Genomic DNA, 23,013 nt, shown 5'->3' on the forward strand with positions numbered 1-23,013 from the left:
AAAAAAATGTGGTATAGGGCTGGGGTTGTGGCTCAGTGGCAGAGTGCTTGCCTGGCATGTGTGTGGTCCTGGGTTCCGTCCCCAGCACCAAAGTTTTTTTAAAATGTATTCAATTTTGCAATAGGAGATGGTTCTCATTCAGCAGTGGTTCCACTTAGGATTTTCAACTTTACAGTGGTGGGAAAGTGATATATGTTCTGTAGAAATGTCAAGTTTTGAACTTTGATCTTTCCCTGGGCTCTCTCCATGCTGGGCAGTGGCCCCCAGAACTGTTCCCAGCCGGCCACCCATCCCAGGGCACAGAGTCAGGCAGGTGCTGTGCTGCCAGGCTGGGGTGCTCAGGAGGTCGGGTGTCTTCTGTGCGTCCTTGACCTACGATGTTTTCCTCTTACAGTGGGTTGGCTCATCAGGAGGTTACCCAGCATAAGTCAAGAAGAGTCTCTATCAGCACAAACAGGTGGAAACAAAATGTAAAACACAATGCCACTGGGGCAGGGGCTGGGCTCAGGCAGAGCGCTTCTCAGCCCGCGTGGGGCACTGATCCCCAGCAGCACATAAAGACAAATAAGTAAAATAAAGGTACTGTGTCCATCTACAACTAAGAATTGAAAAAATACAATCCATTTACAAATGCTTGACATTAAATATTAGGGTATAAATACTACTGGACATTTATGCTGACAGCTGCACCAGCTGCCAATGATGAAGCCAAGGAAGAGCTGGACAAGCGGAGGGGCGCACTGGGTTCGTGTATTGGATGATTCTCCCTGAACTGACCTTTAGATTTAATAAAATTCCAGCAAGATTTCCTTTGGTAGTTCTTGATGAGCATATTCTAAAATTCATGGGGGAAGGCAGAGGAACCAGAGAAACTAGAATTGCCTAAGCAATTTGGGGAAAAAAGGGGGGGGCAGGGGACATAGATCAGTGCTGAGCATGTGTGTGGCCTTGGATTCAACCCCTGGCACTGCAGAAATACCGAATGGAAGGAGGAAGGGGTGGGGGAGAAAGGGAGGAGGACTCCTCAACTTGAGGTCCTTCACTGGGGGGTGGCTGGGGCTCAGTGGTAGAGCACTCGCCTGGCAGGGGTGAGGCTCAGGTCTCACTCTCCAACCCTGCAGGGAAAACAAAAGCAGGATTCAGTTACAGCAATTGAGAAGACCCTGCAGTAGCATAGGGGATGGATGGACACACCTTAGGACCGGTACAAAAGCAGCACAATGGAAGGGTAGACGCTCAGCAAACGGTGCTGCAGAAATTAGACATCAGTAGGCCCAAGAAAGAGACTCCTCCTAGGAGCACTTTGACTTCTATGATTCCTGCAGAGAGACAGTCTTGGGACTCTAGGACCAGGTCAAAGGGTCTTAGACTTGACGCCAGAAGCATGATACATAAAGGGGAAGAAAACAATGAAAAATCACTTAATCAAAATCAAAGACATTGTTCTTTGAAAGACCCTGTTGATGGAGTGAATGACGGGAGAGAGAGAGAGAGAGAATATCCGCAAAGCACATATCCAACCAAGGGCTAATATCCACGCTGTATGAAGAGCTCTGTCAACTCCCCCGTTAGAAAGAATCAAAATGCTACTGTCATGTATAACAAAAAATAGAAATAGTTTTTTAAAATAAGTAAATAAATGTGTTGAATTTATATTTTAAAAAATTAGAAAATGAGCAAAAGATTTGAACATGGAAGAGCATACGTGAGAGCGCTTAGTGGGGAAAGTACAGTCTTCTCACAAATGGTGCTGGGAAGACTGGACAGCCACGTGCAAAACCTATGGTGTTGGACCCTCATCTCACACTGTGTGACACTAACTCAAAATGGGTCAAAGATCTGAAACAAAACTGTGAGACCCAGAAGAAAACATGGAAAAGTGTGCTTGATGTTGGGTGTGACTGCTGTTTTGGGGGATATGACACCAAAAACACAGGCAAAAAAATAGAAGTCAAAATTTAAAACTTTTGCAGGACATGGTGGTGCATGCCTGTCATTCCAGCAACTTGGGAGGCTAAGGCAGAGGCTGGCAAGTCAGAGGCCAGCCTCAGCAACTTAGTGAGGCCCTATCTCAAATCAGTTAGTAAAAAGGGGACTGGGGCTGTAGCTCAGTAACAGAGCGCTTGCCTCTGTGGGGCACTGGGTTCGATCCTTAGCATCATATAAAAATAAACAGGCATTCTGTCTATCCACAACTACAAGAAAATTTTCTAAATTCAAGGGGCTGGAGGTGTGTGGCTCAGTGGTAGAGCACTTTCCTAGCATGTGGGAGGCCCTGGTTTGATTCCCAGCAAAACACACACACACACACACACACAGTAAATGGATTGCTCTGTGGGAGGTTCCCATGGCTTGGATTGCTCTGTGGGAGGTTCCCATGGCTCAGCCACGGCTTCCTGGCTGGGCCCAAGCTGAAGCCTCCCCTGGTTGCCTGCTGCTTCCTACAGGTCATAGGCTGGGGCACCTGTGGGGATGTGATACTCATGTGGCACCCTTGGGATGGCAGGCAGGTGGCACAAAGCACTGCAGAGAATAAACCAGTGAGACCCCACCTCTGAGGAGGAGGCCCAGTGCCTGTCTTCACCTGCAGGCGTCCTGGGAGGGGGAGGCCATCTGCTCTGCCCAGTCCTGGGCTTCTCTGCAGAGGGCACCTGTAGCTGGAGGAGCAGAAGGAGACACTTCTCCCTGAGAGTCAGGGGCCATGTCTCTGCTGTGCTTAATTGAAAAACCCGACCTTCACCCAGATCCAAAAACTCAAAATGGCAAAAGACCTCAAAAATATTAGAAATGGTGACTCCAAATCCAAGTCTTGCTGCAGTGGTTTCCAGGAGACTAGATGAAGCCACAAAGTGATGATCCCCTTCCAACCACTCTCCTCCGAGGCCCCAAGATGTCTAGTGGGCAAAGCTGAAAGCCTGGGCATTGGTCCCCTGAAGACCCCTGCCAGACTTAACGGCCACAGAGCAACCCAGACCTGGCAACACTGCAGAGTCACCAGCCATGGTCAGTAGGAACAGTGTCAACGTCCTACCTGTGGGAAAGGGACTCAACCCAGGAGGATCAGCCAGAACCCTCAGGGACTTCTAACGGACCAAAGGGAAACGCAGTGAAGGGAAGACCACAAGCTCAAGCCAAGACAGTGCTCAACTGCAAGCCCTGTTCTCACAGGAAAGGGGTGGCCAGTGTAGCCTCTGCAGCCCATAAGCCAGGACCAAAGGCTGTGATCTAGCTGCTGGTGAATGGACGACAGAAAAGCAAGACAGGGCTGGGAGTGTGGCTGGGTGGTAGGGCACAGGAGAGGCCTGTCCCACCCCAGCACTGCAAAAGAAAACCAGGATGAGGCCCAGCAGGACGAGGCCCAGCAGGACAAGGCCCAGCAGGACAAAGCCCACCGAGACGAGGCCCACCGGGATGAGGCCCACCGGAACAGAGCCCACCAGGTGAACAGCCACACGCTGCGCTGCGTCTGAAGCTCCCCAGCTCCTTGGCTAAGGCACAGGAGAGAGCAGGTTGGTCACCATGGGGAAGAGTCCCAGGGGTCTTCCTCTCCTCTCGCCTTCTCTACTCTGTTGGACACAGGTATCTGTCTCATCAACATGACGGTGCAGAGAGCCCAAGCCAAGTGCCAGAGGGTCTGTGGCGGTTCACAGGGTACTTGGATGTCCTCATCAAGGACCCACCTTCACCAGCAAGAGTGTCACAGGAAGAAACATCCCCCTGGGCCCTCACCTAGGAAGTTTCTCAGAGTAGCCACAGGAGGAGGCCAGACCATCCCTGGACGCCTCTCTTCTGACGGCAGTGTTGCTCTGGAAAAGAAGCACGTCCATTGTCCCCAGAGGAGTTAAGTTCTTCCTCAAGTTCACCAGTCACAGGGGGCCTCAGGGGAGGGAGGGATGGGGAAATGCATGGAAGGAGGGGCCCAGCGGGCAGGAGCCTGTGGAGAGCTGCCTTCAGCCATGCTGCCCGCTGCCTGGCTCTGAAGTGGCCAGAACAGCCCTGAGCGCGGGTACAGTCCAGGGCAGGCGCAGGAGCTTCAGGAGACAGGACGAGCTGGAGGGAGGTGTTCTGGCTACACAGTGGAAACATGGCGGACCGTGAGAACGCTCAGGGGTCGAAAATTTCTGAAGACAATGTGAATTTCTGAAACTATATCCTGTCTGTCTACTGCCAGAACTAAATTCCTGTCTTCAAAGATATTTGGCTTAAAAGACAAAACCCTTAACAGAGTTTAGGAGATTGCTGCAGTTTTCTAAATGAAAAAAAAAAAAATGGACAAAACTGTGTAGTATGAAGCAAACTCACAAGATAAAGACGAGTAAAAACCTCTGGCTCTCATAGTCCTTTTGAGGAAAAGATGTCATGAGATTTCATTTGGTCTCTGTTTATGGAGCCACAGATTACCAACTTTATGTCTAGAACTTTATTTTTTAAGGTTCTAATTGAACTATCTTAGGAATTTTTAGCATATTTTATGTTTTCAGTAGTCATAAAGTATTAGATCAAAAGTGTTTGTTGCACTATGCAATGAAAGTGATGAAGGGAAAGTCACACTCTGTTCAGTGATAGCACTGCTACTGTGCCGCAGTCTGGCTGGGCACAAATCACGAGCCACTGAAGCAGGAACAAACTTTATTTCTGAACTCCACCAGCACACTCCACACACGCTCCCCGGGAATTCTCTCGAACCCCATGTGGCTCGTCCAGGAACCAGCAACTGGAAATATCCCTCCTCCGGCACTTCCCCAACCAATTGGAACTCTCCGGGAATCCCCGCAAGAGCTCAACTGGAACTCAACGGGAACTCCGGGAGAACTTGCTGGCATCACCTCTCAACCACTACTTCTGGCAAAAATGCCGTGCGTCATCCCGACTCGGCTGTGGCCCTCAACACTACTGTAAATGGCCTTGGGCGGGGCGGGGGTTGTGGCTTAGTGGTCAGGCCCATGCACAAGGCCTTCAGTGTGATCTCTAGCACTCTGGAGTAGTAATGATAGTGATCATCTTAGGTGATGGATTGTAAATTATAAAAGATGAATACAAAGTTGTGTCTAGTGCTTGAGCAATTAAATTCTATTTTTTACACACTAATGGACATTTAACATCTTATTTTCATTTAATGCGAACCTTGTTTGGGTTATGTACTGAAATTAACATATTTTGGTTCTGAAAAACACTGTTTTTACATCCTGGTTTTCTTGGATTTATTTTTCCATCAGCAAAAACATTTCTCTTTTAAAAATTTTTTAATGTTATTATATTTTTTATACCTTTATTTTATTTATTTATTTATTTATATGCAATGCTGGGGATTGAACCCAGTGCCTCACAGATGCTAGGCAAGCGCTCTACCACTGAGCCACAGCCACAGCCCCCCATCAGCAAAATTTTTTTTAAACATTGACACCTTTTCCAGTTAAGCAACGTTTAAGTAAAGTCCAGATCCTTTTATTTAGGATGGATCTATTTAATCCTTGTCCCAGGAAGATTGTCGGCATGCACTTAAGATGTTAGTTGTCTTCTTGTGTGATCGTATATCACATGTACATATACTAGATGCTTAATCAGGGCCAATGCCATCTAAGAAATGTTCTCATAAAATAAACAAAAAGACAAATGACAAACTACATTTGTCAGATAAAGGATTTCTAACCTTTACATAGAAAAAACTTTCAAATAAATAACAAAAAAAAAATCACATGTGAGGCACTGAGTTCCATCCTCAGCACCACATAAAAATAAATAAATAAAATAAAGGTATTGTGTCCAACTACAACTGAAAAGCATTTTAGGGCTGAGTGCAGTGGCGCACACCTTTAATCCCAGCAGCTCAGGAGGCTGAGGCAGGAGGATCAGGAGTTCAAAGCCAGCTTCAACAATAGCCAGGCGCTAAACAACTCAGTGAGGCCCTGTCTCTAAATAAAATAGGGCTGGGGGTATGGCTCAGTGGTTGGGTGTCCCTGAGTTCAATCCCTGGTACCCACCCCCAAAAATTTTAGGGCTGGGGTTGTGGCTCAGTGGTAGAGCCTTGCCTCATATGTGTGAGGCACTGGGTTCAATTCTTAGCACCACATATAAATAAATGAATAAAATAAACGTCCATCAACAACTCAAAACAAATTTTTTTAAATATTTATTTTTTAGTTGTAACTGGACACGATATCTTTATTTTATTTATTTATTTATTTATATGTGGTGCTGAGGATCAAACCCAGCGGCTCGCATGTGTAAGGCAAACGCTCTACTATTGAGCCACAACCCCAGCCCTAAAAGAATTTTTTAAAGTTCACCAAGGACATGGAAAACAATTCAGTCTTTAGACAACAATAGGAAAAATACTCAGTCTCATTAATACTCAAAGAAATGTAAAATAACTGAATAGTAAAGTACAGTTTTCCTCTTTGGCAAGGATGAGAGTATAGGTTCACACTGTTGTGACTGTGAGCGTACAGAGCAGTGCCCTTCATTGAAGGGAGCATGGACCGTGACAGTCACAAGGGGTAGGTAGCATGTCAAGGGCCTGAGACCACTTTCCTCACACTGGGGCGTGGCTCAGTGGCAGAGCCTTGTCGGCACACACGAGGCCCTGGGTTCAACCCCACCCTCACACAAATAATAACAATGGAGGAAACTGCCCTATAAAGGTTCAGCATGGTCCCAGGACTGTTTTAAAGTCCCTCAGCACCCACGGGAACAAAGAAAGGGAAGAAGCAGGGCAAAAGCCTGTAGCAGGAGTTACCATTGGGTTTGGGGGACTACAGGTGGCTTTAATTTTCCTTTTAAATATCTTCTAAAATTTCCTAAATTTATATAATATCATGGTTGTCTTATAATCAGAATATGGAAAAGAAATATTCTAAAGGTATGAAGACAAATTTACCCAAACCATGGCACAACACAGACTTTCAAAAGGGCATATTAGGGCCGGGTGCAGTGGCCCACGCCTGGGATCCAGCGGCTCAGGAGGCTGAGGCAGGAGGATCCAGAGTTCAAAGCAACCTCAGCAAAATCGATGTGCTAAGCAGCAGCTCAGTGAGACCCTGTCTCTAAATAAAATACAAAATAGGGCTGGGGACGAGGCTCAGTGCTCAAGGGCCCCTGAGTTCAGTCCCTGGTGCCCCCCCCCCACCAAAAAAAAGCACATATTAGAAGTTTAAGGGCTCTGCTGCCTCTGCTGCCTCTGCATGGGTTTCCCGGGCAACCACCCAAACAGAATGCTCCGTAGAATCGCCCTCTGGGAAGGTTCTGAAGCCTGCCCTCTTTAAAGAAATAATGAGTTCTCTGCAGGGAAGGCTCTGGTGTGGACTTCCTCTGCAGAGCGCCCACTGGGTGGTGTCACCAGAGGAGTTGATCGCTCACTTAATGAAAAGTCCAGGAAGCTGAAAGGACAGCCTTTGGATCCTGGTGCCCGCCCGAGGCTGGTAAGCTTCTTACATAGAGGACACTCGCCCGAGAAGGCCAGTGGTCAGGCTGAGCCTGAACTTCTGACAGCACCTGCTATTGCGGGGGGGCAAGGGCCATGGGCAGGGGTTCTGGTCATCATCTCCAGATTTGAAAAGTCAGAGGACTGAGTGGATATGACAGCTATCGTAAGTGGGAAATTCTCTTATCAGTATGTAAATAATAGCACCTCATCCTGAAATCCCAGTCCTTGGGTGTCCAGTGAGTTGGTGGAGGGGACTGGACGAGGTGGTCTGCTCAAGGTTCCTCTGAAACCACACTGACTGTGGACGTTAGAGTGGAGCTCAGGATTGGCGTGAAGGCAATGTGGAGAGACAGGACACACAGACGACGCTGGACTCCCCTGTGGCGTGCTCACAACCCAGCAGCAGTGGAGGCTGTAAAGACAGGGAGAGGTGTAGCTTGAGATTCAGGTGACCCCAGAGACAAAGGAAGGGAGGCAGGAAGGGCGCTGGCACCTGCTGGGCGTGACCATTACGGAGCCCTTCAACGTGAGGCTAAGGAAGCATCTGAGCTCATCCCACTTCCGCACTCACTGATATAGAGATGGGGCCTCACTAAGTTGCTGAGGCTGGCCTTGAATTTATGGTCCTCCTGCCTCTGCCTCCTGAGCCACTAGGATTACAGGCATTCGCCACCAGGTCTGGCTTCCCCTTTGTAGCAAACCTTGTCTAACAGGGATGATAGTAGGTGGCCTTCATCGAGTGCTTGATTCACACCAGGGACTGTGCTAAGACCTTCACAGGGTACAGACCCTGCCAGGTCCCTAGCTCTGTTTTACATGAATGCTCCTCATGGTCCCAGAGATCTGAGGCAGGAGAGAACGGCAGGTCCCAGGGGTGCAGCCCAATGGTGACCCGCCTGCATGAGGCCCTGGGTCCAACTCCAGCACCCAAAGCCAAACCAAACCAAAGCAAAGCAAAAGTTGGCTGACGTTGGCCTAGTGTGTCAGAGGGGTGGTTGTTTCTCCTAAAGTTTCATTTTGAAAAGTGACAAGAGCACTGAAGGCAGCACCCACATGCCATCAGCATACACCCTAAGAACAGGGACATCCTCCTACGTAACTATGGAAATCCAACCTTCCTGCAATGAGCAGACCGTTCTGAGTTTTTCAGGATTTCCCAATATTGCCTTTCATTGCTTGTTGCCTCAGTGGTCTGGTCTCCACACTCACCTTGGATGTGGAGCTGCCTGTCTGTTTCCCACGATGCTGCTGCTTCTGGGTTGGTAGTACTGATGCATCGGCCTCGCAGAGCATCCTGCATCCCGGGTTCGTTAGACCACTTCCTTGTGATTAGGCTCAGGTTGCCAGTGGCCGGGGCAGGCACACCAGAGTGATGTGTCCTCAGCCTGACCCATCAGCCGTTTTATCATCACTACTTTAACTTTTGGTGCTGGGGTTGGAACCCCGAGCCTCCCTGTAGCCCTGAGCTGTACTCCACCCCAGTGGCCATTTCTGACATGCAAACCGCCCAGAGGGAGGGAGACAGGTGTCACTTGCTAGATTCCAAAGACAGGTCTCAGAACAGCCACACTGAGCCACCTATGGCTGTTTCAGGACACGGGCGGCAGTGGCCATGATGTTAGGTAAGGCCAGCAAGGCTGTCCCAGGCCTGCAGAAGCCCAGTGCCTTCACCTCCTTCTCTCTCAGTCAGAACCCGTGGATCTGATGACCAGGGGTGGCTTTCCTCACGTAAAGGCCCGATCCAGCTCTTGCCTCGCCTAAAGCTCTCCTGCTCTGGGTGCCAGCGTCTGTCCAGCACGGGGATACCACTGCGTGAGCTCGCTCAGAAGAGGAGTTTCAAACCCTGTGGCGTCGGGTCCCCCAAGTGGAGGCTCTCTGAGCTGCAGCCCCTCTGAACAGAGCATGTGGGCATCACCACGGCGCTTCTCATGACCACACACGCTGAGGGCCTGGCCTGGCCTGGCCTTGCCCTCTCGGGAGTTGTGGACCCGGTTCCTCGCCTTGCTCAGCGAGCCAGGTATCCCTTGTCCATCCACCACCTTAGGCTTCCAACCCACAATGAGGGGAAGAGCTATCTTTACACCTTCTGTTTCACACCTTCTGTTCACAGTGACCACGTGATCAGGTTGTTCTAACCGGAGCTCTGCCTTGCCCAGGTAGTGCTCCTGCAGCTTGCTGCCCCGCTGAGCCTCCATGGAGACAGGCCCCATGAAGGGCAGACCTCAGCAGAGCCACGCTGGTCCTGCTCCCGGGGCGTAGTCAGACCTCCCGCTGGCTCATCCACAGTGCAGCTCAGCCCCGCCCCGGCCAGCGTGGACGCGGGCAGTTTAGTGGTCAAACACGCACAAGATAAAATCTACCAAAGGGTACGATTTGGCACCTCCAGGTCACTGTACAGCCAGCTCTGCTATCTATTTCCAGAACTTGGTCCTCACCCCAAACTGCCACTCGTCTCCGGTGACCGCTGCTCCCCTTTCCTTTGGTGTGGGTGCCTCGTCTAGGCACCTTGGGAAGGGGGACCTGTACTGTATTTGGTGTCTTTTCATTCAGCGTGTTCCCAGGATTCACCCATGGTGTGACATACACAGCCCCGTGTTCCCATGACGGAGACCTGTCCTAGCAAAGTGTCCTCACGAGATTCCATCCTTGTGCAGACGTCAGAGTCGGCCTGGGCTGCAGTGGCTGTGAGGGCTGCAGGCGACGAGGTCTTAGGGCCCTGGACGCAGTCCCTCCCGCCATGCAGATGGTGGCTGAAGGACATTCCATCAAGCACACATGCTGTGTCTCCCACTCTCCTGCTGGCAGCCAGTGGGTGGTTCTACCTGTTGGCACCATGAACAGTGCTGCTGTGAACGCTGGTGTAGATGTGAATGGACGAGTCTCTACTTTAATTCTATTTTTTGGGGGGGGGCACCAGGGATTGCACTCAGGGGCACTCGACCACTGAGCCACACTCCCAGCCTATTTGTATTTTATTTAAAGACAGGGTCTCACAGAGTTGCTTAGCACCTCTCTGTTGCTGAGGCTGGCTTTGAGCTTGCGATCCTCCTGCCTCAGCTTCCCGAGCTGCTGGGATTACAGAGTTACAGCCACTGAGATCTGCCTTTTAAGTTTCCACATTTCCCAAGAGCAGTAGTCCATAAAGGGGTCCCCTCAATTACCAAGTTATCTAAGAACCCACTTAAACTAAATTGCACGTCTGTTGGCCAGAGCACACAGTGAGCGAGCGGGGCTTCCTCCAGGAGCGCAGCTGGCAGGCTCCTCCTGTGGCCTGAAGGCCACCCACAGGACAGCTGGAAACTGCGTTCTGTGCTGAACGTGGCCTTCCATGCTGGTGTGTTCTCTGGAGCCCTCAGGGGATGGGCTGAAAGGCCCGGCTGCTGGTTTTGAGTGTGGTGGTCCCCACTCAAGTCCCCACGCTAAGACTGGTGCCACAGTGCTGCGTGGTCAGGACTGGGCCTAGGGGCAGGGGTGCTGCCTGCAGCGTTCCCCTCTGCTCCACATTACACCACTGTCCGGTTGCCTTTCACGGTGCAGGGTGGACCCAGGCCCCCGGGCGTGCTTGGCCAGTGCTCAGCCAGTGCTCTACTGCAGGCCGCACCCAGCCCCACCTCCCTGTGGTCAGCAGGGCGCAAGCCCTCTGAACCCTGTCCTTCAAGGTTGTAAGGGGGTTTCGTTGCACAGGAAGATGGTGATAGGTGGGGTGGGCAGCGGCTTCTCTGCTGCACTCCTTCTGTTCAGGTAGTGGGAAAGGCCTCTCCCGGAGAAGGCGGGTCTCCTGACTTACTATGGGACAAGGTGGGTCAGCCCCAAGACAGAAGGTGGGGAGTCAGCTTGTCTGTGACTGCCATGGGGAGAGAAATTCTGGGCTTCACGTCCTGCCTAGGGGACAGAGTCAGGAACTGTGGCGGGAAACCGAGAGCACGCGTGGCAATGAAGTGGGAGGCGCTGGTGGGTGCAGCACCCTCTTAATGAAGCTGCGCATTCCCTGGGGGGTCCGCGCCTTGGGGGTGGGGTGGGGTGGGGTGGTCCGCACCTTCTCGGACTGGTTTTGCTGCTGCAGGAGCAGGTTCCACACAGCGAGGCCAGGTCTGCTGCGTACCACGGGGGAGCCGCGCGAGGCCCTGGCCGGAAGCCCAGCGGGTGCTGTCGCTATTCTGGGACCTTTCAGCTTCCAGAGCCTCGAACCAAAACAAGCCTCTCTCCTGTGAGAATCATGGTCTGGGATGTTCTGCCAGGGCAACTCGTAAGCACCACCATTGAGGACAAGCAACCCGGACGGAGGCAGCCTCCGCGGACCAGCTCTGCCTTCTATTCAGCAGCCGAGTCAGTCAGAGGGTCACTTTCTGGGTAGAAAATGGCCCTGATTACAGGAGGAATCTGTGCTTATGTAGGTCACACAGGGGGACCACTGGACCATGCAAGACCTGGACACAACACATCAGCGAGGATGGCGGGTCTAGCGCTCAGCATTCAGTGCTTATCTCTTTCCCTCCAGGGCCCGCTGCACTGTCCCTGGGAAAGGATTTATTTGGGGCATCGATGTTTCAGGTCCTTCCCAGAGACTGCCATTCTAGGCTGGATGGATATATCCTTCCCAGGGATTGTCCTGCCCTGGGGAGGGACGTGCTGGGGAAAGACCAGTGTTACCAGTGTGTTGCCTCCTCCCTCCCCCCCCCTCCTCCCAGGCCGCCCTGCTTCCAAATCCCTCAACAGAAAATGGGAGAAGGTGGGGTCCATTCAGCAGCAGCAGCCGGCAGGTCCCTGAGAAGCTCAGCTGCAGGTCCCAGGAGGGAGGAGGCCACTCTTCAAGAGCATGGGGCCATGTGCTCTCCTGGCTGCTGTTCCCTTGGGCACTTCTCTCAGGATCTCGGGACACTTCCTGACATCACCCTTAATGAGAGAGTATTTCAGATCTTATTTATTTATTTATTTTGGTGAGAAAAGTTGCCTTTAATTTACAATGTAGTAAATGTTGGAGGTAAAAAGCCACAGATAGAGCTTAGAAAGGCCTATTACTGTACAAATCTCTGTACAAAGCTCACCTCACTTCCCACCTTGGCCTCCTCCTTTGACCAGCCGGGTCTAATCTTGAAGCTCTGAACCACTAGAGCTCTCAGATGGGAGGGCAAGTGCTGTGCTTGGGTGACAAGAAAAGTACCTGCCACACTGCAAGTTGAAGCTGTGGACCTGTGCCTCTGGCTCCACCACAGACAAAGGGGATTCAGCATGACCTCATCCCAACAGGAAGGACCAAACTGCAGAGCCCAACCCTGGACCTCAGACCATCCTGGGATTCATGGCATCCCTCTGCCACTTGCGACTTGCACAGACAGTAAACGTAATTCAGGCCACGGGGACCCCTGGGGCTGGTGAGGCTATGGGAGCTCTGGGTCCCACCTGGGGTATGTGACCTCACACAAGAAGGATCCTAAGAGGAAGGAAGAGGTGGTCAAAGGCCTGGGCAGAGCCAGGGCAGTCCGCCTTCTGTCCAGGGAAGGTTTTCCGAGTGCAGGCGGGTAGGGGTCTATTAGCCCACCCTGTCTCAGTGCTACCTGGCAGGACTCCGAGGCATTCCCAAAGAGGACCCTGCACACCTGGAACGTTTTCCCCCCTAGTTCATTAGTGCCCGTCACCTGCCACCCCACTCCTACTGGATGCCACCCTCCACCGTGACCAGCAGCACCTCGGCTCAGTGGGAGGGTGTGGGCTTCTCGCCGGCCACACCTCTGACACATCTTCTTGGGCTCTCTTATAGCCCAGGGCCATAGACTGCCACTTGGTGTGGGGTTACGTTCGCTGTGATGGCACGGTGGGAGTCCAGTCCACCTCAGAGGCGGGCAAGGGCCCGGTATATCGTGGCAAGCCACCATGAGTGCTATCCTGTGAATGCCCCCGGCTGGGAGCCTGTGTCACCAAGTGTGGGGGCAGTGTAGAGTCCTCCACTGAAGCAGAGCTCTGCATGCGCCTGCTCCCCGACTCCTCCAGGTCCAGGGAGCCAGGGCCCTCTACCCAGTGCGCTTCCCCAAGACGGCTGTTCTGGAAATGGCCAACTGAGGGAACTGCCCCTGCGGGTGGGTGACCTCATCCTCCTCACTGAAAGCCGCCTATGAGTTCTTCCTTTTCCTCTTTGGTCTCTGAATGTCCAGATTCCCTCCTTGACGGTGAAGGTGGAAGTCTGCTTGCTGTGGACAGGGTTGTACTCTGTCGGGTTATCAAATTTGGCTTCTCCCTCTGGACACCCAACAGGCCCAGGAGTCCATCATCCTCTCCAGTCCTCTTCATCTCCTTCACAGCTGATGGCAATGTCTGAGGCCTCACGCACAGTGTGTGCCCTCATGGAAGCCCCAGATGACACTGTGGAATTGGTGGGACTTTGTTGTGGCCTGTGAGGCTCCACCAAATGTGACCTAAGAAAGCGCCAGGTGTAGTGTTACGATCTCTCAGGAAAACTAACTCCGGGTGTTTGTGATGGTCAGGGGTTTCTCCCAAATAAGGAATTCTTCTCAGTGTGAGTTTCTCAGCTAGTTCATCTGCTCTGAACACATCCAGAGGTAAACCAGAGGGGTCACCACCAGGTCAGGCAGTCGACTAGGGGAGGCTGGAGCTGGAGCTGGTGGCTGTGCCATCTTGCGTCTCTCCCCTCCCATCTGGAGGCCCTAACTCAGGTCTTAATGTAATTCTGTGTCCTTCAGGTACCGGGGCAGGTAAGTGCCCAGTAACAGGACAGTGACTGTTTATCAATAAGAGCACAGCAGAGAGCAGAGTGCAGTGATCTTGTAGTCCAGGAGCTCGGAGGTCGTCACTGAAGAGCCACTAAGGCTTTTGCTGGAAACGCCAGGTGGGAGGAAGAGGCAGCCATGTGATGAGATTTCAGCGGTAGGATTGTAGGGTGCTGATGGAGCAGGCTGGGCCGAGCCGAAGGTGTGCTGCTGTTGTGTCAATCAAAGACTCCACGTGCACGCTAGCTGTGGTGGCCTGCGCCTGGGGTCCCAGCTGCACGGGAGGCTGAGTCGGGAGGTTCACTTCAGCCCAGGAGTTCAAGCCCAGCGTGAGCAAGAGGGAGTGAGAGTAGGAGAGGTCTCGTGTGTCGAGGCCAATGATAGGGCCCAACCGTGGGACCCCGCTTGGTTTGCTAGGCACGGAGCCTCCTGTTCGGCCGGGTGTGGAAAAGCCCTAACAACTGACTCCTTGTCCCAGGGCTCTGAGTGTGGTGTCTTCTAGGTCACTCCAAACCCCAAACTGTGATGAATTTCTCCCACGTTACAGTCTGCACGGGCCTGGAGTTTTGCCGTTAATCAACCACCCCTGATCAATTACGTGATCTATGACCTTAATGAAGTTGCTTTTAATGTGGCCTGTTTCACAGATGGTCATATCACCAATTTAGCATATTAGAACAACGCTCAGTTGTATGAGCTCTAGGTCCCACATTACCAGACTTGGGACAAAGTCCATGAGAGTTCAAAGGTCTCTCAAGAGGTGTAGTATAGGTGGATGTTGTAGACTGTTCCATGTCACTGCAAATTATGAGGAGAAGAATCCATTAGCCAGGTCAGGTGTGGCACACCAGCCACGCTCGGTTAGCTGCATGAGTTGGACATTCTGCTGCCCATGGGGGCTCCTGAGGCTGTTGGAGTGCTGTTCATCGAGGCCTTTGAAGTCGACCCCAAATCCCCATGATCTGCTAGTATTACTCCTGGTCCTCACTGGGTATCTTGAGCAAGTGTGTGGGCATCTCGTGTTTCCCAATTAGCGCAACAATTTTTCATTGTTCTCCAAGTATCTGATATAATTTCCAATTTGCTATTTTGAACTGGCTTAGGTGACTTGAAAGACTCCCATTCCGCATGTCCGTTCCTTCGCCCTAGACGTGCCTGTCATTCATTATTCACCTTACCCAGCAGGGGGAGACCTTTCCTCAGACATGATCCATACCCCTTGTGCATTCAGGTAGGAGACACCACCCCAGCACAAAGTTAACGGATCACATATTCTAGCTTGTTCGTGGACTTTAAATAATTCCTTTCACATCAGCATCTGCATAGTCCCTAAATTAATTCCTTTGCCTGTGAGCAGGCCTTGGCAGTGCTGCGTGCTGTGTCCTTGAACACAGTAACTTGACTTTCTTCTCCACCCTGACCATTTGGTGCATACCCGAATGGCCGTGGCCCCTCTGGCACTGGGGTCAAGAGATCCTGACCTTCCTGTCAATCCTTACACTCTATTTCTGCCTTGATCTTGTTTTATAAATATGAAAAGTCACTTAACGTTTTTTGTTTGTTTTTAAGCAATCTCAGTATTCCAGCAGACCTGCAAGTGCAGGGAGGTACTGCTGCCTTACCTAAGCAGGTGTTTGGTTACCTGATCTGTAGACTCTTGGGTAACTTTTCTTTTTGAAATTTGTTCTGAGCCTTGGGATTTTACATCGTAGAGACTCTGAGGAGAGTTAAGACAGCCTCTATTCCTGTGAAATCCTATCCAGGTTTGTGTAGCACTCTGTCAGTTGCCTGCCTTGTGGGGGGGGGGGTGCGGTGGTGCTGCTGGTCCATGCTACTCGGGAGGCTGAGGCAGGAGGATTGCTCAAGTCCAGGAAGTGAGACTCTGAACCGGGCATGGTGGCACACGCCTGTAATCCCAGTGGCTCCGGAGGCTGAGGCAGGAGGATTGCACGTTCATTGCCAGCCTCGGCAACTCAGTGACATCCTGTCTCTAACAAAATATAAAAAAGGGCTGGGAGTGTGGCTTGGTGGTTAAGTGCCCCAGGTTCAATCCTGGTACAAAAAAAGAGTGAGATCCTGACTCACAAATAAGTAAATAAAATAAAACTAATAAAGATCACCACATAAGGGGCTGGGGCTGTAGCTCAGTGGTAGAGCACTTGCCTGGCATGTTTGAGGCACTGGGTTCGATTCTCAGCACCGCATATAAATAAATAAAATAAAGGTCCATCAACAACTAAAAAAATTTAAAAAAAAATAAAAAAAGATCACCACATGATGAAAGCCTAAAACTGATTTCCTTTCTTTTGTGAAATCCTGACTTAAAAAAAAAAAAAGAAAAGAAAAATCGGTGTCTGCAGTCCCCTCTCAGTGTGCAGAAAGTGTCCCTGGGGGTGTCTGGGTATTCGCAGCCTGTGCGACCATCGCCATACTCCAGCTGTGGAGAGTTTTCATTTCCCCTCACAGAAGCCTCTTGGCAGGAATGGCTAAGGAAACTGTGGAATATATACACAGTGGAATATTCCTCAGCATTAAGAGAGAATAAAACCATGGCATCTGCAGGACATGGATGGAGTTGGAGAATATCATGCTAAGTGAAGTCAGCCCATCCCAAAAAACCAAAGGCTGAGTGTTCTCTCTGATAGGAGGGTGCTGATCCATAATGGGGGGGCATGGGAGGACGGAGGGACTTTGATGGGGCAAGAGGGAGGCAGGGAAGAGGAGGGGGAAGGGGTAGGAAAGATGGCGAAATGAGGCGGACATCATTACCCTAGGCACACATGATTGCACAAATGGGTGACCTTACATCATGCACAACCAGAGAACTGAAGTCGTGCTCCATTTGTGTTCAGTGAGCCGAAATGCCTGCTGCTGTCCAGTACAGCTGGTTAGAACGACAAACCTCTTTTCTTCCTTCCGCTGGCCGCCTCCCCGTTGACACTTGCTTCTCCCTCTCTTTCTGAGCATGTTACACAAATGCCATCACATGATACCGATCTTTTGTTGACTGCCTTCTTTTCTCCTCCCCTCCCTTTTCCCTTCCTTGAGACAAGATCTTATGGCATTGCCTGGGGGGTCTTGAACTGGGGGCTCAGTGATCCTCCCACCTCAGCCTCCTGAGTCCTTGGGACTCCTGGCCTGCCACGCCCACCATAAACCATAAAGCTTTCTTCCTTCCTTTCTTTCTCTCTTTCTTCTCCCCAGGTAATGAGGATGGAACCAGGGGCTCACACAGCTGGGCAGGTGCTCAACCACTGAGCCACAGCCCAGCCCTGACTCTGTAGTGCTTGAGTGAGGGAATGTAGAAGTGGGAATCCCAACATGGTAGTCGCGGGGCTTCGGCTGTCTCTTCTAATTTGCGGCTGGCCTCGCCTGCTTTTGGAATTGTGGCACTCAGCTGAGGCACAGTCTTTGCTCTCACCTCAGGGCCTGCTCCACAGCCGCCAGTCTCTTTCAAACCCACTTCCTGGCATTCGACCTCCAGCTCATGTCCATGTTCACCACTGGCCAGGGGTCCTCCCCCTTGTGGAGAGCGCTGGGCTGCGGGCACTATAGACTTAATCTGAGTGGGACAGGGTCTTGCTAGCTTAACCAGGTTGGCCTCAGACGTGGTCCTCCTGCCCTGGGCTGGAAAATTCTTGGCCATCACTTCTTCTGGATCCAAATCTTACCTGATCATTCCATCCTGAAGTAGAAAATGGTGAACTGAAGAACTGCTCAGGGCTGGGGACGCAGCTCAGCTGGAGAGTGCTTGCCTCACATGCACAAGGCCCTGGCTCAATCCTGAGCCTGGTGCAAAGTTAGGACGGTGCGCACTATTTTCAGCCCAAGTCTGGGCGACTGCCTGATTAAACTCTAAAGTGACTTACCACCTAACCTTTAAAAATTATTCTATATATATATTTTTTTTTTAATATGGAGCGCTTCACGAATTTGCATGTCATCCTTGCACAGGGGCCATGCTAATCTTCTCTGTATGGTTCCAGTTTTAGTAAATGTACTGCTGAAGCAAGCACACGCACAAAAAAATCAATCTATTTTTATTTAATACTCTTTTATTTTATTCTATTATTTTGTATGTATATATTTATTTACTTAGAGATGGGCTCTCCTTATGTTGCCCAAGCTGGTCTCAACCTTGTGGCTCAAGTGAGCCCCCCTCAGCCCCCTGGGACTACAGATGCCTGTAACTACACTCAGTTTTACTCCCTTCATTTGGTTTTGCAGGGCTGGGGACGGAATCCACTGCTTCACACATGCCGGACAGGCACTGTACCACTGACCTATATCCTGAGCCCTTTTTATTTTCTTTTGAGACAGGGTCTTGCTCCGTTTCCCAGGCTGCCCTGGAACCTGTGGGCCTCCAGCCTTGGCCTCCTCAGTGGGTAGCCCACAGTTGTGCACCAGCTGACCAGCTTCATTCTTTAAGTTCTTTCCCTCTCTTGGGGGTGGGTGCTGGAAGTCGCACTCAGGACCTTGTGCAGGCTAGGCGCGTGCTGTATGGCTGAGCCACATCCTGTGTTGCCCCCTTTTTAAGTTTGCAAGACCCCATGCCCACCCTTGAGGTGACACTGCCAGCTTCCCCATCTCTCTATAGCTTCCCACGTGCTGGCAGCAAGATTGCCCTTCCTCGTGTGGCTACAATAGACCTTTCTGTTAAGCCATCCAATAATCTGGGGGCTTCTGCTTGAATCTCCCCACAGTAGCAGCCAACAGAGGATGTGGGGTGGGCCCCTAGTTTCCCGCCACCCTGCAGTGTGCAAAGCCAGAAGCTGCTCCTTGGTCCCAAGCTCTCAGGACCCATTTTCATAAAGGTCTAGCAAAGTGCTGCCTGTAGTGACATAAAGACGACTCAGCTCTGCCACTGAGTCATCCCTCTCACTGCTACTTCTTCCCTTTCATTGTCATCTCACCCCACTTTATTTTTTGTTACCAGGGATTGAACCCAGGGGCACTTAACCACTGAGCCACAGCCCAGCCCTTTTTATATTTTATTTAGAGACAGAGTCTTGCTGAGTTTCTTATGGCCTTGCTAAGTTGTTGAGGCTGGCTTTGAACTCACACTCCTCCTGCCTCAGCCTCCCAAGCCGCTGGGATGACAGGTATGCTGCCAGGCTCTCAGCCCATTGTAATTATCTTCTTTGTTGTAATGAGTCTCATGGGTTTAGCTGATTCATCAAAAATTAGAGTGCAAACCAGACAGGGTACAACTCAACTGAAGGAGGTTCTAACTTACTTTACCTTGCTAATGCTGAAAACACCAACCAAGGAACTGAAATCTGAGCTGTTCTGACATTGTTTTGTGGTTTTCTTCTGATCCATTTCTGTAGCTCCTGAGGTTCAGATTCTTTCATTTCCAGATTTCATTGGAAAATTTTATTATTAGTATTCATTTTTGAAGTCTGTCTTAGTTCAAGCTGAGGGTATCTCGTTAATTTTCAGCCCTTTATCAGAATCACATTTCTTTCTAAATTATGCCTGAACTCTGTGTGTGTGTGTGTGTGTGTGTGTGTGTGTGTGTGTATATATATGTATTTTTAGAGTGGGTAGGAGTCCTCCAGGCAATCCCACTTGTGACACCAACAAGGTTTAACAGCACTCACAGCCCCCCCCCCCAGCCAATGACAGGGAAAAATACAATATAGCAACTACATCAAAGTAAAGACACATCGCAGCCAAAAGCTGTCTCAGCAAGAGATATGGAAAGGCCAGGTTGAGGCTCCTATCATCTCTCTCCTGTAAGAGGCAAGAAAACCCATTTCTGTCTTGGATCAGGAAGCATCATAATCCACCTGAAAACACCTTAGAACAGGGAGCTGAAAATGGAGTTTATACTGTTTATTTAAAGAAAAAAATTACTGGTCACATAGGCACATCCCTGCTTGAGACTGGCCTCAACAGCAACATCCTGCGGGTCTTTCTGAGACCAGGTGTCCCTCATCAGTCTCACCTTTCTCCGTCAACACTGTTGGGAGGCAGACGCAAGCCGCTCCTGATTGCCCTGGGTTCCTGGTTACGAAGAGCACTGTTTATGAATTTGTGCCCCATCTTGACCAGGGGCAGTGCCCTGCAGAAACTCAGCAAGACTTTTAGACTATCGCTGAGTCTATCAGAATTAGCCCTCTGCACACCCTAGGTCATTGTGATCAGTGCTTTACCGTATGTGTGTTATGGAGGGTCCTCGCCAACTGGAGAGAGCTGGTGTCATGTGCCAACCTCAGGCATGAAGAATGCAAGATTCAGAGGAGGGCCGTGACCCAGAGAACCCAGGGCAGTGGAGAAAGCTGTTTGCTGGGGTCTGAACTTTGAAACCACATGTGATAGTTTAGAGAAAACTTTTCTTTCACTGCTGTGATTGAACCTGGCGCATGCTAAACAAGCACTCTACCAGAGCCACATTCCCAGACCTACAGAACATTTTGAGAAATGGGACACACTCAGATTCTGTGGTAACGAGAGCCCAAATAGAACATTCTGTGGGGCTTTGGTTTTATGACCTGCTGTGTTGAAGAGGTGGATGCAGCAGGACCAGAGAGAGCTGTTTTCAGAGAAGGTTTTATAAAGCCTGATGCTCGTCTGTCAGTGAAATTTTTTTTGTTAGTATTGAAGAAGATACAGAAGAATATAACTTGAGAGACTATTTTGGAAACTATGGCAAGATTGAAACCATAGACATCATAGAAGACAGGTACAGTGGAAGAGAGAGGACTCGCTTTTGCATCTTTCAGTTTCCTGATCCAGCTGATAAAGTGTTGTTCAGAAATACGACACTGTAATGGGCAGAACTGTGCGGAGACAAAGCCCTTTCTAAACAAGAGATGGAGTCTCCTGGGCCACAAGAGCTCAGGAGGTGGACCCCACAGCTTGTGAGTGTCAGAGGTGCTTTCGGTCTTGGAGGAAATTTTGGTGGAAGAGAGTCTTGGGTGGTGGAGGTGGTAGATCAGAGTTATGGAGGAGGACATGGAGTGATGGTCCTGGTGAAGGCAGTAGAGGAGGCTTTAGTGGTGGTGGATCAGGATATGGAGACCAAGGCAATGGATACAGTGGTGGTGGTGGAGGTGTGAAGATCCCACTATTGTGGGAGGAGCTAGGATGATTTTGGACCACAGCAATCACATTATGTACCCATGAAGGTGGGCAATTTGGGGGAAGACTCTGGAAGTCCTTATGGTGGTTATGATCTGCTGGTGGAAGTGGAGGGTATGGTATAGAAGGTTTTAAAAACAAAAAGGGCGGGGCTGGGGATGTGGCTCAACGGTAGCACACTCGCCTGGCATGCGTGCGGCCTGGGTTCGATCCTCAGCACCACATACAAAACAAAGATGTTGTGTCCGCTGATAACTAAAAAATAAATATTAAAATTCTCTCTCCCTCCCTCTCTCACTCTCTCTTTAAAAAAAATAAAAATAAAAACAAAAAGGGCTGCAGTTCTTAGCAGGGGAGTAGGAAAGCTGCAGGTTACTTTGAGACCATCACCCCAAATGCATCAGAGGAGCTGGAACCATGATCCATAGTCAGGAAAGTTACTGCAGCTCACACAGGAAACCCTTCTTTTTTTAAAAAAAAATATTTTAAAATTGTTGACAGACCTTTATTTTATTCATTTATTTGTATGTGGTGCTGAGAATCGAACCCAGTGCCTCACACAGGCAAGGCAAACGCTCTACCACTGAGCCACAACCCCAGCCCATGGAAACCCTTCTTGTCCAGGCCGACAGGTCACAGTTTGCAAAAAGCGCAGCTGTTAATGTAATGTAAAGTCAATTAGATGTACGTTCCCAGGGTCTTTTATCTGTTGTAGCTTTGTCTTTCTTTCTTTTCATTACTTCAGGTATATGCCCTGTAAATTGTGGTAGTGATACCAGGAATGAAAAATTAAGAAATTAAAAAAAGATATCTAGGAACTTAGTATGCCTTTAATTAGTATGTGCCACTGTCTTCTGCACACCCTACAACTTTCCAGCTAAATGGTGAATAATAATGTTGTTTTTTAAATTAAATATTTAGTAGATACGAAGTGCTATATATAAAACGTAAACGCAACAATTCAGTAAGTAATCATGTACCCATCACCTTTCTAGAACACCTCGCAGGCGCTGAAGGGCTCTGGAAGCTCCTCCCCCTCCCAACTCCCCCTCTTTGTAAAAAAAATATTTTTTGTAGTTGTAGGTGGACACAATACCTTTATTTTATGTTGATTTTTATTTGGTTTCTGGGGTCGAACCCAGGGTCTCATGCATGCTAGGCAAGCGCTCCACCACTGCGCCACAGCCCTCAACTCTCCCTCCTAACACCTGACCTGAAGTTTGTGCATCTAACGCGCTTTGTGTTGATCCCGCCAGTTCCGTGTGCATCTCTAAGCAATGCGACTGGATCTGCACGTTTGGGAACATCCGGTACTGGAGTCGCTGCAGTGACCGTCCTGCGCTGTGCTATCCTCCAGGCAGTGTGATGAGATCCACGCCCACCGTCGCACGACCTTGGTTCAGGGTTCCCCGCGCCGCTGTCAGTCACCCGCGAGCATATCCAAGTCCGTCTGCACTTGTTGCTTACCCGCAGTGTCCAGCGACCGCAGAGGCGCTGATGGAAACTCGGTGAGGCCCGCGGGGGCCCACGTCCGAGCGCCCCCTGGGGTGACGCGCCCCCACGGGAGGTCGTGCGCGCCTTAGTATGCGGTCGTTCCCGAGCACTGGACAGACTGATCGCCCAAGACCACACTCGTCCACCGTTTTCTTTCGTGGTGCTGGGACCGCGGTCCAGGGCTTCACGCACGTTAGGCAAACAACCGCGCTCTCACAGGGGCACTTCGCCCACAGGAGCACAGTCGGCATGAACACAAGAGTGCAGTCACTGCATTCGCGATCGAGA

At 50.5% G+C, this 23,013-nt stretch overlaps 1 non-coding gene and 1 pseudogene across 1 annotated transcript; both read right to left on the minus strand.

Annotated features, from left to right (window-relative positions):
- Positions 1-11,318: 11,318 nt before the first annotated feature.
- On the minus strand, positions 11,319-22,976 carry LOC139702882 (nuclear inhibitor of protein phosphatase 1 pseudogene; annotated as a pseudogene).
- Positions 18,055-18,161, minus strand: LOC114103185 (U6 spliceosomal RNA). The gene has a single exon (XR_003584615.1). It is a non-coding gene; the product is annotated as a U6 spliceosomal RNA (small nuclear RNA).
- Positions 22,977-23,013: the final 37 nt, after the last annotated feature.

The sequence above is a fragment of the Marmota flaviventris genome, chromosome 19 (genome assembly GCF_047511675.1).
Source record: "Marmota flaviventris isolate mMarFla1 chromosome 19, mMarFla1.hap1, whole genome shotgun sequence".
Lineage (NCBI taxonomy): Eukaryota > Metazoa > Chordata > Mammalia > Rodentia > Sciuridae > Marmota > Marmota flaviventris.